The sequence below is a fragment of the Canis lupus genome, chromosome 35 (assembly GCF_011100685.1).
Source record: "Canis lupus familiaris isolate Mischka breed German Shepherd chromosome 35, alternate assembly UU_Cfam_GSD_1.0, whole genome shotgun sequence".
NCBI classification, from domain to species: Eukaryota; Metazoa; Chordata; class Mammalia; order Carnivora; family Canidae; genus Canis; species Canis lupus.
This window is the reverse complement of record NC_049256.1, coordinates 1,507,637-1,522,743: the sequence shown is the minus strand read 5'-3', so window position 1 is coordinate 1,522,743 and position 15,107 is coordinate 1,507,637. Positions and strand designations below refer to the sequence as shown.

The window sequence follows — 15,107 nt, the reverse complement described above, 5'->3', positions numbered from 1 at the left end:
TGAAAACCCAGGGACTCCTGGGTGGCTCAGTGATGGAGTGTCTGCCTTTGGCTCAGGTTGTGATCCTGAGGTCGTGATCCTGGGGTCCTGGGATCGAGTCTTGCATCAGGCTCCCTGTGGGGAATGCCTATGTCTCTGCCCCTCTCTCTGTGTCTCTTATGAACAAATAAATAAAAATCTTTTTAAGAAAATGGTCTAAACCCATTGGCAAAGAGAGAATTCTTAAAACAACAAGAGAGAAGTGACATCATGTACAAGGGATCCTCAGAAAGATTGAGATCTGATTTCTTACCAGAATTCATATGGCCATGGGCAGCCCAGGTGGCTCAGCGGTTTAGCGCCGCTTTCAGCCCATGGCTTGATCCTGGAGCCCTGGGATCCAGTCCCACGTCAGGCTTCCAGCGTGAAGCCTGCTTCTCCCTCTGCCTGGGTCTCTGCCTCTCTCTCTCTCTCTCATGAATAGTTAAATAAAATCTTTTTAAAAAAGAAATCATGTGGCCAAAGCAGTGAGAAGACATACTTTAAAGTTCTGAAAGAAAAAAATGTTGGGCAAGATTGTAGACCCATCAAAATTATATTTCAAGAATGAAGAAATTGAGACATTTCCAGATGAACAAAAGCTAAGGGAATTCATTACCAGTTGACTTGCCCTACAATAAATGCCATGGGGACTCCTTCAGCCTAAAATAAAAGATATTACACAGCAACTTGAAACCATAAGAGAAAATGAAGAACACTGATAAAGATAACTACATAGACAAATATAAAATCAAGTATTACTGTACTTTGGGTATTGTTTGTAATTTCTCTTTTTTTCCTATATAATAAACAAATGCATATACTACCAATAACTATAAATCTTTGTTAATGGGCATATTATGTATAAGGAGGTAAGCTTTGACAGTGTAAAGGGGAAGGGTTGGAGATATACAGGAACAGGGTGTTTGTATAATATTTAAATAAGATTGTCATAAGTTTAAAATGTTAATCGTAATCTCCAAAGTAACCAATAAGAAAATTAAAATATGTAGAAAAGGGGAAAAAAAGAAAATTAAAATGGTATGCTATAAGCAATAATAGAGGAACTGGGAGAATAAAAAAATACATACATCATAAAGGAAACAATAGATAAATCCTAGAAACAAATCCCTTTTTATCAGTAATCACATTAAATGTAAATGGATGATACTTGACTATTAAAAGGTAGAAATTGTCAGATTAGATAAAAAAATTCCAGGACGTATCTGTATACTTATATAAGAGACTCAATTTAGATATAAGGACACACAGAGATTGAAAATAAAAGGATGGAATAAGATATTCCACGAAAATAGCAACCAAAAGAGAGCTGGAGTGGCTGTATTACTGAGACAATATCAACTTTAAATCAATAAAGTTTACAAGAGATGTTGACATTATGTATTGATAAAGTTTCAGTTCATCAAGAAAGACGCAGTTATAAACATATATGCACCTAACAAAAGTATTTATGAACTAGAAGACTTAATATTGCTGAGATGACAATACTACCATAACATTCTACAGATTCAATACAATCCCTATCAAAATCCCAATGGTGTTTTTTACAGAATAGAAAAGTCTATCCTAAAATTCATATGGGCTCTCAAGACTAGCCAAAATAATCTTAGAAAAGAAAAATAAACTTAGATTACTCACACTTCCTAATTTCAAAACTTACTGCAAAGCTAGAGCTTTTGCATAAGAATAGTATAATATCATCATAAAGATAGACATATAGACCAATGTTATTGAATATAAAACCCAGCATAAACTCTCATTATATGATCAATTAGTTTTTGATAGTAGTGCTAAAACAATTAATGGGAAGAAGATACTCTTTCCAAAAAGTGATGCTGGGAGAACAAAATATCCCCAGCTAACGTTATATTTAAAAATGAAAGATTGAATGTTTTCCCTTTATTTTTTATTTTTATTTTTTATTTATTTATTGCTTCTTTAAAATAAGGAATAAGAAAAGGAAATCTACTTTTACCGCCTCTGTTGAACATTTTACTGTAATTTCTACCTAGGGCAGTTAGGCATTAAAAGGAAATAAAAGGCATCCAGATTGGAAAGGAAGAAATAAAACTTGCTCTTTTCACAGATGACATGATCTGTGTAGAAAAACTAAAGAACTCACTAAGAAACTACTAGAAGTAATAAGTTTAGCAAGATTGCAGGAAAATATCAATATATAAAAATCAGTTACATTTCTGTTAGACTTGCAGTGAACAACCTGAAAATGAAATTAAAACAGTTCTGTTTACAATAGCATCAAAAAGAATAAAATTTTTAGGAATCAGTTTAACAAAAGTACAGTATTTATGCTCTGAAAACTATAAAACATTGTTGGAAGAAATTAATATTGTTTAAGATTATAATACTCACCAGATGTTAAGATTATAATACTCACCAAATCGATACATAGATTTGGTACAATACCTATCAGGTTCCCAGCTGGCTTCTTTATAAAATTGACAAGCTGATCCTGAAATTCATGTGTACACTCACAGGACACAGAATACCCAAAAAAAATCTTGAAAAAGATGAACAAAGTTGAAAGACTCACACTTCTCAATTTTAAAACTTAATACAAAGCTATAGTAATCAAAACAGTATGTTACTGTCATAAGGATAAACATAGACCAATGGAATAGATTAGAAAACCCAAAAATAAACCCATATATCTATAGTCGGTTGATTTTTGTAAAAGGTGCTAAGATCATTCAATAGAGAAAGAATAAATTTTTCAACTAATGTACTGCTGGACACCCACATGCAAAATAATGAACTTGGATATTTACCTGACACCATAAACAAGAAGTAACCCAAAATGAATCAAAGACTTAAATGGAAGAGCCAAAGTATGAAAATCTTAGGAAAAAAGATAGAACTATACCTTCATAATTTGGATTTGGTAATGGATTATTAAGTATGTCACTAACAGCATAAGCAACAAAAGAAAAAAAAAAAGATAAATTGCCCATCATCTAAATTAAGAAATTTTGTGATTCAAAAAACACTATCAATACAGTGAAAAGCACATTACACTGAGTGAAATAAGGCAGAAGCACAAAGATAAATACTGTATGATCTCACCTATACATGAAATCTGAAAATGCCAAACTCATGAAAAACAGAGTAGAAGAGTGGTTACCAGGGCCTGGGAGTAGGGGAAATGGGGAGATGTTGGTCAAAGGACTCAAACTTCAAACTAAGATGAATAAGTTCTGGAGACCTAATGTACAGCATGATGACTACACTTACTAATGCTGTATTGTAGATTTGAAATTTTCTAAGAAAATAAATCTTAAGTGTTCTCTTCACCAAAAAAAAAAAAAAAAAAAAAGTGATTATGTGCGGTGATAGATATGTTAAGTAGCTTCACTGTGGTAATCTTTTCACAAGATGTACATGTATGAAAACATCAGGTCCCACACTTCAAATATATGCAGTGTTTTTCATTTATACCTCAGTAAAGCTGGGGAAAAAGTAAGTGAACCCACAGATGGGAGGCAATATTTGCAAATCCTATCTAATACATGACTTGTGTATGGGGTACATAAGGAGCTCTTACAACTCGGAGCCCTTTTCACTGCTTTGCTATGCAAACCATGCAGTCTTCACTAAAATGAAGATAATTCTGTATAGCTGACTTTCTTCCCAGGATAGTTTTAAGAATCAGATGAGGTCATTTAAGGAAAAGTAACTTATAATGTGCTCATTTAATTAATGTGTAAAATGTAAATCATTGTAATTAAATGTACTTATTAAACATTATGATAAACATAACAATATACATTATTATGCTTTCCCTCTCCTAGTAGACCAAACTCTTTATTAAGCTAATCCTATTCTTATTTGTATCTGTTCATATACTGAGTAATTTCTTATATATAATAAAGTGCTCAGTAAATGTTGTGGAGAAGAATTTTATTGACATAGTCTAATCTTTGAAATAATATAAAATACCTGGATACCATTTGGTTTTCCCAAGAGGATGCTACAGACTATTTAGAATGACTTGTACAATTGATTATTATATTGTTTCCTTTGGAGATCTGCTTTGCAAATGAGAAATGTTTTAAAGACAAAAACGGAATATGGAAAGACTTCCATTGAGATGGGTCTGTTCCAGTGTCTTGCTCTCACACTGTTGACTCTCCGTGTCTCATGGAGCTAGTGCTTTGCCATTGCCTGCCCCCGAGGAAGCCCACTGAGTAGAGTCCAGAAAGAGAAGAGCGTTAAATGACTCCGTCACCGATGAACACAAATCTTCATGTGCTTTGTCTTTGAATTAATAAAGAACATGTATTTGTTAAGCAGCAAGTTATTCACATTAAGATTTTAGATAGTAAGTTTAATAGAGTATAGTAAAAAATGACTTGAAGTCCTATTTACAATAAGATGTCTAAATTACAAAGTGAAACTTCCAAACAAGGAACTTCTGCGAGTAGAGTGCAGTTGCGGATTGTCGCCTAGAGGGCTCAGCACGGTGCGCGGCACTCGGACACCCGGGGAGACCTGGCAGCGGGGCTGGAGGCAGATGCTTGCGGCTAAGTCTGGGTTTCACCTGGGCTGACGAACCTTCGAGATGGAACGCTGCCAGGGTAAGGGCGCACTGACCTCCCTGTGGTTGCCCACCTGTCTTCAGGTAGGGCTGGGCCCTCCGTGAGAACCTGGCAGCGTCGGAGCGTTGAGTCTGTCCCGAGGGTGGTGCTGCCCAAAGGTGCCCCATCCTGCACCCGTGTTACAGCTGAGGCCAGAGCTGGAGCCGCAGAAGGACCGTCAGGGGCCGATCTGGTGGGAGGCAGTGGGCGCCAGTCCGAGGGGCCGCGGAGCTTGAGGTCCGTCCCCCTCCCCGGTCAACCCTTACCAGGACCTACAGCACTCAGATCCCTGTAGCATCTCGGAGAAGGTTCTCCCTCTCGGGGGCCCAGACACGGTGTCTCTGTTCCTGACTCTGGTGGGCGCAGTGTCTCTGTGGGGTGTTGTCTGGACGTTGGCCTAGGACAGCCTGCCTGGTTCCGCTGTGCGCCGGTTGCTGTGTGGCTGTGTGAGGTTCCTGCTCTCCTTATTTGCCCTAATTTCTTTGTTTGTGAAAATAAGCTGTGCCATTCAAGAGAAGTTATGCTTTCTCTGTAAAATAGTTTTGATCCCAGAATGTTCTTACTCCTTTTATAATTTAAAGTATTGCCCTTTAACCAGGCTTGCACATTTATCCAGTTTAACTGAGGTTTGTTCTGTTTGAAGCTAGACTAAGCTTACTATTTGTCCATTTGTGGTAATAATTAAACCTAGGCTTTGTAATTTTTGAGGACAATATTTCTTGGTCTTATTTTACTGATTCTTTTATTTTAGTAGCATCAACTTCAGCTCTCTGTGATCATTGTCTTCACAAATTCCTTTTAATTTCCATTTGGTGAATCCTTTTGTTCTGAATTTCATAAATTTTCTACTGAAATTTCAGTTTGGGACATTTCATGGATTTTAGAAAAACAATTTTCAATCCTTTTCATTTCCTTTTACCCCTTTCTATTCTCAGTACACTATTCAAATACTGTAGTCTGTTCCTCACATTTTGTGCCATCTCAATTTTTGTTTCTCCTTGTTGAAATCAAACGATTTAGCCATCAAAACATTCTTTACGTGTGAACATTATCTGCTCTGTTTGACCAACATTATGTATGGTGACCATTACTAGAATTCCTTTTTATACCTTTTAAAGTATATTGTTACTTTAAAAGTTGTTGCCTTTGTTAATCTTTAGTGGTCTGAATCTATTTGCAGATTGTTAAATTATTTATATGAATAGTTACTATGATTTTATTGATAGAGTGGTTTTTAAATCACATTTCATCTCAATTAGAATTTTAAAACAAGACAACAAAACAAACAACTGCCTAACTGAAAATCCGTAAATCTTCAGTCTGTCCTGAGCCAGTTTCTTCTTCTGAGAGCTCTCGTAAAAATTATTGTAAGTAAAAGCTGAGTCAGCAACACTGACCCTTTGTTTGTCTTGGGTATTGGCATTTCATCTTTTTGTTTCTAAGTTTCCGTGTTCTTTGAAGATGGTTCCCACAGTTGAGGTTTGTGGTTATTGACATCCTAGAGTTGAGGTAGGCTTTGTTACCTGTGTGTTTAGAAATGTATATATTTCTGATTAAAAATGATACAACAAAGATTTCTCAATTTCAGTAGTTAAAAAAGGATCAATGTCTTGTTTAAGTAAAATTAAACTATTGAAATGAGAATTGTAAATGGTTTGTTATGGGAAAGATACTATTTTGAAAATTTTATAGAATAATTTTTATAAACTCAAAGTCTTTGAAGAATAATATCATTTAATATAAAACATTTTAATATATCAAATAGATTCATACCCATTATTCCTTAAAATACTCTAACATAAATGTTGCTGTATCCATATATGAGACAGAATGGATTCTATTAGTTTAGGTGATATAATCAAGATCATTTGGCTTATACAGAACAACACTGAGACTTGAACCCAAATCTCCAGACTCATACTCTGTGTTCTCTCTGCTATGCCACCCTTTAACTCCAAATAGACATTTTACACCTAGAAAAAAATATAGAATGGTATATTCGATGTTTCTAAAAGTGTGTATGCTGTTGACTTACTGATACTACAGATAAGGAGGCTTTCTTAACTCAGTCAAGTGAAGCAAAGTGGCAAGGTGTAATTTTCTTTGCAGCAATTGACCTGTGGGCCCAGAGATTTACTGGATAATTTTTGTCTCTTTCTTCTGCTGCATGGAGTGAGATCTTTATTGTTAATTAGAGGATGAGAAAGCCAAGTTGTTCATGTCAACAAGCTAAAGCAGCAAAACACTCACTGCAGCTGTAATGATTTCAAAGCTTGACGAGATATGATGGAACTCACAGGAGAAAGTGCTGCTTTCCTACAAGGCCTCCATAGAAGTGCTCGTGCTAAGTTCCGATGGCTGGGTGGGTGTTTTGTCAGGGTAAGCTCGAGGTGCGTTATAGGTAGTCCTGTAAATGGTCATGTGTGTTTTTTTCTAGAGTAGTAATCCTCAAAGTATGGCTGTGGGCAAAGCAGCATCAGCGTTACCTTTGAACTTGTTGAATATGCCAGTGTGGGCCCCACCCTAGACCTACTTAATCAGAAACTTTGGGGGAGGGGTACAACAATTTGTGTTTTAACAAGTCTATGGTTCTGATTCATGCTAAGGTTTGAAAACTTCTGTACTGGAGTCACACTGGGAGATAAAGACTACAAGATAAGGATTTAAGGTTGGCCTGGGAGAAGTAATGCTAAGAAGCAGGCAAATACACTTAGGCTTATATTCAGGAGAGAGATGTCTTACAACTTAGTGTCAGAATGACCCTTAAAGATAGGGACCAGTCATAAATGATACAAGGGTATCCAGGTTTTTTTTTTTTTTTTTTTTTTTTTTTTTTTTTTCAGGACTGCACTATGCCCTTCTCTTGTTAATGCATCTGTTTGGAGCTTGTCATAAAGATTCCTACTTCTGGTTTTCAGACAACATTATTGAAAGGAGCAGGTGTGTAGTCTTTTCCTCGGGAAACAGGAAGCATACCTGTAGGAAGCCCAGCCATAGCCTTGTGCTTCGTTGACTTAGTGGAACATGCTTTAGTGCAGCAAAGTAGCTGAAAGATGATAATCAGCCTTTTGAGTGTTAGTCACAAACCCAACTCTGTAGAGAAATTGTACTGTCATAGCACAAATCTAAAATTAGAGAGAGGGAGAGAGAGAGAAAATTGTGACACTAGGAAAAAGAAAATATGAAGAAAATGTTGAGTCATAGTTAGGTGGATCAGTTTGGTCATATTTGAGAGTTACTCAAATAGGAAGTGATTGTTATATAATTTACCCAATTATTTGAGGCAATTTACTATTAAAGAAAAGATTGATTTAAGTGTTTATGTATATATATTAAAAATACATTTTCATCATGTGAAGAAAAAAGACACAATAATACAAAGAAGAACATAAAAAGTTACCTGCATAAAATCCTTTCATCTAGGGATAAATTGCTTGATTTTTTGGTGCAGATCATTCTAGCACTTTGTCCTTCTAAGAATATTAGAAATATATAGTCTTACCACATAGTTCTTATAGGCCTGAGTCTGTTTTTCTGATTCAATAGTATAACAAGAGCTCCACCCATAATTTCGTTTAAATATATTTTTTTGAATTAGGATTTTCAGTGCTATCATTTGTATCATTGTTTCATGATTTACTTTTCTACTTGTTTTAGAAATTTCTATTTTTTTGCTATATATATGAAACTAGTACAATCAATATTTTTATATATTTTATACATAGCTTTTTTCTCCACATCTTGGATTATTTCATTAGTATAGATTCTTTACAGTGACTTTGTTGAATAAAACTATATGAACATTTCTAAGACCTTTCATTACCCAGTTGTGTATAGAAGTGGATATGCTACAATAACCGAGAGAAAACTTAGTTTTTTGAGATATCCTGTCTTGCATTGTAAAAATTAGGTTAACCTCTAGAGATTTTAGAAATAGGCAGTATCAGGTTGCCTGGGTGGCTCAGTCGTTGAGCGTCTGGCTAGAGCTCAGGTCATGATCCTGAAGCCCTAGGATGGAGCCCCACATTGGGCTCCCTGCTCAGCAGGGAGCCTGCTTCTCCCTCTGCCTCTGGCCCTCCACCCCCAGCTCTCTCTCTTTCTCACTCTCAAATAGATAAATAAAATCTTAAAAAAAAAAAGAAAGAAAGAAATAGCCAGTATCTAATAATACTAGCTACTGTTTTAAAGGACAGCTAGTGTGGTGCCAGGCGTTATACGTAGTCATCTGCGTGTGCAGCTTGTACATATGTACCTAGTGTCACAATAATACCATCCCGATTTTAGATACGAAAAAGTTAAAGTTCAGGAAACTAAAGTAGTTGATGAGGACAAAATAGGTAATAAGTGGCAGAGCTAGAATTTAAACCCTACTCAGTCTTCAGACCAGGCTTTTCCTCCTGCTTTGTTCTTGTATTTTCTGTCAAGTTCTGGGAGAATTTTCATCAGATAAAAATGTGGGATCTGTGCCTTGAAAATAAAATTTACAACCACTGCTAGAAACATAGTGGTTCTTTAAATTACCATTCCCAGTGGCCCTCTGCTTGGAAAGGAAGTCACTGGATTAGAGATTTATGTTTGTCAAGAGAATTAGACTTCTGGTTTACCAAAAAGTTTATTCTCATATTTTATACCCTCCTGTGAATTCATCTTACATGTTATTTACTGTCCTATTCACTTTCAAACAGAAATAAACTCCTCAATGTTATGTTTGTTTGGATAAAAGGGGAATTAGACATATATTCTGGGAATTTAAAAATCGCGCACACAATTATAAATGTCAGTGTCCTAATGCAGTGGTTTTTATCAGTTTCTTAGTCTGATTTGGATAGGAAGATAAAAGAAATGCATTTGCATACAGTAAAAAGATGAAAATAAAGTTTAACCCTGAAACTTCTTATTTCTGAAACGGACTTAATTCTTCAGTTTAGAGAGATTTCCTAAGACTTGTGTTTTTTTATTTTTCTTAGAGTAAATCTGATTTTTGGCAGGGAGAAAGAGTGCCCATTCATTCACTCTTAAAAGGACTGAGAAAATGGACAGGATATTTTGCTATTTTTAAAAATTCAGAACAAAGATCATTAACATTGTCTTGTCACTAGCTTAGATTTAGTGCCCCTGTGCTGGTGTAAGTGTCCACAGTAGGGAACATGGGTGGTACTAAAGTTTGTGAAGTTAGCCCTAGAAGTCACTGGGCACAGTAGCCCCTTTCAAATCTAATCAATACATCAGTTGATAAAAGAATTTATTGATGAGTAGAATGTGGCTTATTGTTTATCCTAAAGATCAGAATTCTCAGCTCCATGGAAGTTTCTGCAGTGATAGAAATGTGCTGTCCAGTATGATAAGCACTTGCCACATTGGATACTAGAAATGGGGCTCATGTAATTTATGGAATTGCACTTTTAATTTAATTTTATTTTATTTAAATCCAATTAGCCTCCAGGGCAGGGCTAGTGGCTACCTTGTAGGCACAGGTGTAGAAAGTGACCCTAAGTGTTCTGTTATCACCAGGGACCTTTATGCAATTAAATTTAAAGTCACCCATTGCAGCTTGTCAAACTGCCTGCACTTGATAAGTGTGAACAGGGAGCATAATCTCTGGTAGTCTTACCTAAATTTCATGCTTTCTTCTTAGCCCGATCTCCTCCTGTGGCCTAGCTAACCAGCTCCTGTAAACTTGTATCACTACCCTTTCTCATGCTTCAGTTCCTCCAGGAATAAAAACAGGACTTTTCTTGCCAGTGTCCGGCTGGTGAGTCCCATTCTTGTTCTAGGGAGGTAGCCTGGTATCTTAGGAAAAAGACAGACTAGCTTTAAAGCCAGTTTGTTTGTATTTCAGGCCTGGAATGGACCTGTGGGATAGAAATGATTGTTATTTAGCCTCCTCTAAAGATCGTGTAAGTCATACTTAGGCTGCGGCGAGAGGACTGAGGACGGAGGAGCGTTAGCCAGGGCAGTAAGACCCAACAGAATCCAAGCCCAGGTATCCTAGCAAGGTGTTAGGCAAATTAGCATGAGTGGGTAACAGAAAAGTAATACTTGCTTCTAGTGACCTGTAATTCTAGCTAATGTTTAGGACGAAAAAGGCAATGAGCCTTGGAAATAACAGTAACCCTAGTCTTTCCGCACGGTAGACAGTGACTAACGTGACATGACTGAGGATAAAACTCAGCTGCCACAGCAGCAGTACCCCAGCCTGGCCCCGGAGCCCTTGCTGGGTGCAGCGGGGTGGAGAGCACGTCGCTCCGCCCATTCTCGCAGGAGCTCTGTGGGGTACCTCTCCTGCTGGGAACACTCCCTTTTCATAGAAGCAGAGTCCTAGATTGAGTCTGTCCACAGTCACCAGCTATCACGTGGCAAAACCAGGATTTAAATCTAAGGCATCTTGTGGACGCCCGGTCACTCAGTCAGTGAAGCACCTGCCTTGGGCCCAGGGCGTGATCCCGGCCCTGGGATGGAGCCCACCTGGGCTCTCTGCTCAGAGAGGAGCCTGCTACTCCCTCTCCTGCCTGCTTGTGTTGTCTCGCGACCTCTGTCTCTCAAAATAATAAAATTAAATTAAATTAAATTAAATTAAATTAAATTAAATTTAATTTAATTTAATTTAAAATAAAATAAAGTAAAATAAAATAAAATAAAATAAAATAAAATAAAATAAAATAAAATAAAATAAAATAAAATAAATAAAATAAAATCTAGACCTCTTAGATCCAGAATCCTATCTTCTCTCTGGCCTCTCAGGTTACTGTGCGCCATGCAGTGGGTTCTCATAGGCCTGGGTGCTCCCCCTTCAGAGCTCTCATTTCTCTAAGCCCTTATTTCAAGTGTGTTCCATTCTTAGATTCTTACTTGGAACTCATGGGACTCAGTTATAGTAGGTCTGCTTTAGCTGGGGACCCCTGGGTGGCTCAGCATTTGAACGCCTGCCTTCGGCCCAGGGCGTGGTCCTGGAGTTCTGGGATTGAGTCCCATGTCCGGCTCCCTGCATGGAGCCTGCTTCTCCCTCTGCCTGTGTCTCTCTGCCTCTCTTTCTCTGTGTGTATCTCATGAATAAATAAATAAAATCTTAAAAAAAAAAGTCACACTCATTTCTTTATACATATATCTGGTGAATAGGAATAAATATTTTTTCATTAGTTTAGGAAATATCTGTTAGATTCCTCGCAGATGTTAAGTAGTGTTTGGCACTCAAAAAACAAAGATAAAAATGAAAGAGCTGATATATTCTAGTAGTTGAGGATTTCTTTGTAGAAACAGACACAAACATCACTGAAAAGCACTCCCAGAGCACAAACAGCTTTTCCCAAGGAAGCTAGGACTGACATACATTCAAACAACAGTTTTAAAAAAATGTCTCACAAAGAATTTTTTTTAAGATGTTATTTATTTATTTATGAGAGACACAGAGAGAGGCAGAGACACAGGCAGAGGGAGAAGCAGGCTCCGTGCAGGGAACCCAATGCGGTACTCGATCCCGGGACTCCGGGATCACACCCTGGGCTGAAGGCAAACACTCAACTGCTGAGCCACCCAGGCGCCCCTCTCACAGAGAATTTTAGAAGGGGCTTAATTAATATGGAAAAGTCTATCCTCTGCCTCCCCATAGAAGCCCTTGTTCCTTCTATTGTAGCACAAAGGGTGTTTTCCTACACTTGTTGTTTCCTGATGTGTGGCCCTACATGGGCCGTAAGCCCTCTCGATTCCCCACTCCATGGCCCAGCCTTTCCTGGTGTAGGTACCAGCCAGGTTTGGGCTAGTGCGGGTGAAGCCTGGGGATGAAATTAAACTGTAAACAAAATGGATTGGTTTATCCCAAACATGTCTTGAATGAAAAGAAATATTAAACCTAGATTATGTTCCCTGGCAACTACAGTTCCTAGTCCAACCTTCTTTAGTTTAGGTAGCCATTAGAGGAGGAAAGGAAAGAAGGTAGGGGAAGGAAGGAAAAAAAAAAATCTGTTTTTCCTTTTCTTTGGGTCACTGCATTAATCCCAGTAACCCATTAATCCTCTTTGCTTCCACCATAGATTTGAATGAATTCTTCCTAGAAAGTAAACAAATTGACCTTATTTCATGGTTCAGAATAGATAGTACTATTGACTATGTGTCAATCATAATCACCTCTATCAACATATTCAGTGCAAAATACAGTCTTGATTTAATCAGTTGCTAGACACAAAAAAAATGAGAACACGTAACTAGTGGGAAAATAAAAAGAAACATTGCTCACAAACCTCGGACTTCCTGAAAACAAGTTTACAGGGTATTTCACACTCTGTCAGTGTTGATAGTGATAGAACCTTTGAAGTAATAGAAAATGAAAAGATATTTCACTTGGTTTTCCTTCGCTAGTCTCAATGACATTAGGGGGAAAAAAGTCTTATTTCCTGTTTTCTTGAGTTATATAACAGTCTCAGGTGAGGAGAAATGAAAATGGTTCTTAAGGCAAAACATATGTTTGAGCAGTTACTTCTGTTTTCAGAAAACATTTTGAAAAATTGTCATTTTTATTAAACATGCAGTATTCTCTATTTTTTAAAAAAAGATTTCTATCAGAAACCTTGGTACTTGGACTCCTTTTAAGACTATTACTTTCTGGTTTGTTGCGTATTTCATTTGCGTGTCTAACTCTCCCATATTTTAGCCCACCCTGCTGCCATCTCCAGGATGTTCTGAGAGTTGACTGGAAAGTAAATACATATTCTTCAACGCCGTGATAACGTTCACTGGTGGTGTTGGCTGTATATGTGATTTGTCAAGTCAGGTTTAATACTTTAGGTTTGTTTTTATTTCCAGTTTGATCTTTAGAAATACTAGTTAAATATGCTGTAATATTAATCTTCATACATGTTCTGTAAACTTTTTTGGTCATCACATAACGTTTGTGGCGATGAGATATGTCAGATGATTATAAGGTCTATAGCAGTTAATACTGGATTGCAGTATAAAATGAAATTGAAAAACAATGATGGAACTATGGATGTGGATGCTGAAAAGCTCTAACTTCCTCTTCCTGCTCATAAAGGAAAGTGAACGTGTGATTTTTTTTTTTTCTGAAGAGACCAAGTGATGTAATGTGACATATTTGCACATCACATTGAACCTAAACTGTGGTCATTGCCTCTGGGAAGCCTCTGGGCAGCCTCTGTAGTCCTCCATGCATCTCTTCTCTCCCCTTCCCTGACCCATGACAGCCCTCACCGGGCTCCTTCTCCTGGGAAGACTTCCTCACTGCCGTGGGATAACTCCCAGAGGTCCTCCATTGGGGTATCCAGTGGCAGTAACACCCCTTTCCTTCGCAGTAGAACCATCCACTCAGCCTTCTTGTCTCTGACTGCATCCTCGTGACACATCATAGGTGTTGAGTAAAAGGTGAAATGAACCAAATGGACCTAGATATGGGTTTTAAGGTCTTTCAGTATTGACCAGCCTTCCAAATCTATGTTATTAGATGTGATATTATTTGAATTGATTTACCAGATCTTCTGAGTATAAAAATTCATATCTGTGACTGAAATTTTCAGACTACACATAGTATGCTAAATCATTTTAAACCTTATTCAAATTTCCCAATTCAGAAATTATGATCCTATGGATCTAGTTAGATTATGTTTACCTATGTAGTTACTTTTAGAAGATAAAGGGTACTTGTGAGTACATGAGAAACTTGAACAAGATTTCAATTGTATTTACCTTAGAGAATCGGTTATTTTCAAATCTCAGTACTCTTGGTACAGAAACAAGTGATATACTCTTCAAAAATTAGTCATACCTGCCCATAGATAGAACAGATTGGCGGTTTCCAGAGGCAGCGGGTGGAGACAGGAAACATGAGTGAAGAGGTTCAAAAGGCACAAACTTCCAGTTATAAAACAAGTAAGTCCTGGGGAAGTAATGTACATCATGGTGACTATGGTTAATAATGGTATATTATTATTTGAGAAGTTGCTAAGAGAGTTAATCTTAGAAGTTCTTATCACAAGAAAAAAATTGTCACTATATATAGTGATGATGGTAACTAGACTTATTGTGATCATTTCACAATGTACACAAATACTGACTCATTTTGCATACCTGAAACAATATAACATATGTCAATTGTACCTTAATAAAAAAAAATTAGTTATATCTATTTCAGAAGGCTTGCCAAAATGTTATCTTTTCTAAGGACTATAATTTTAATTTGTGATTTGAAGTAATAAACTAAATATCCTTACAAATTACTTCTATTCTGGACTAATTCAGTTTGATTAGCTTGAATCAGAAAGAATTTTGCTAAATATGTATATTTGGTATTTTTGATGTGTAATTAAACAAACGTTTCCGTCATCATTAGAATAAACGTTCTCCCTGTTTTCTACAGAAGATGCAGGAGTGGATGAGCTGGCCATGTGCTGCAGTAGCCTGGCCTGAGTTCCTGCCTCTCGCTCTCTGAGCCCCATGGCTGGGCCACAGGACCACTATTTCTACCTCAGC

General features: G+C 37.1%; 1 protein-coding gene and 1 long non-coding RNA gene across 11 annotated transcripts in view; one reads left to right on the top strand and one right to left on the bottom strand.

The window, feature by feature from the left end:
* The window catches only part of SPIDR (scaffold protein involved in DNA repair), a 435,376-nt gene that overhangs the window by 279,599 nt on the left and 140,670 nt on the right, over positions 1–15,107 (top strand). The gene's annotated exons all lie outside the window — the stretch shown is intronic.
* The window catches only part of LOC119867632, a 43,893-nt gene continuing 32,723 nt past the window's right edge, over positions 3,938–15,107 (bottom strand). Inside the window, exons 2-4 of the long non-coding RNA XR_005384193.1 lie at positions 14,404–14,514; positions 7,608–7,756; positions 3,938–6,154 (exon numbers count right to left, since the gene is read on the bottom strand). This is a non-coding gene — a long non-coding RNA (uncharacterized LOC119867632). The remainder of the gene's footprint in view (positions 6,155–7,607; positions 7,757–14,403; positions 14,515–15,107) is intronic.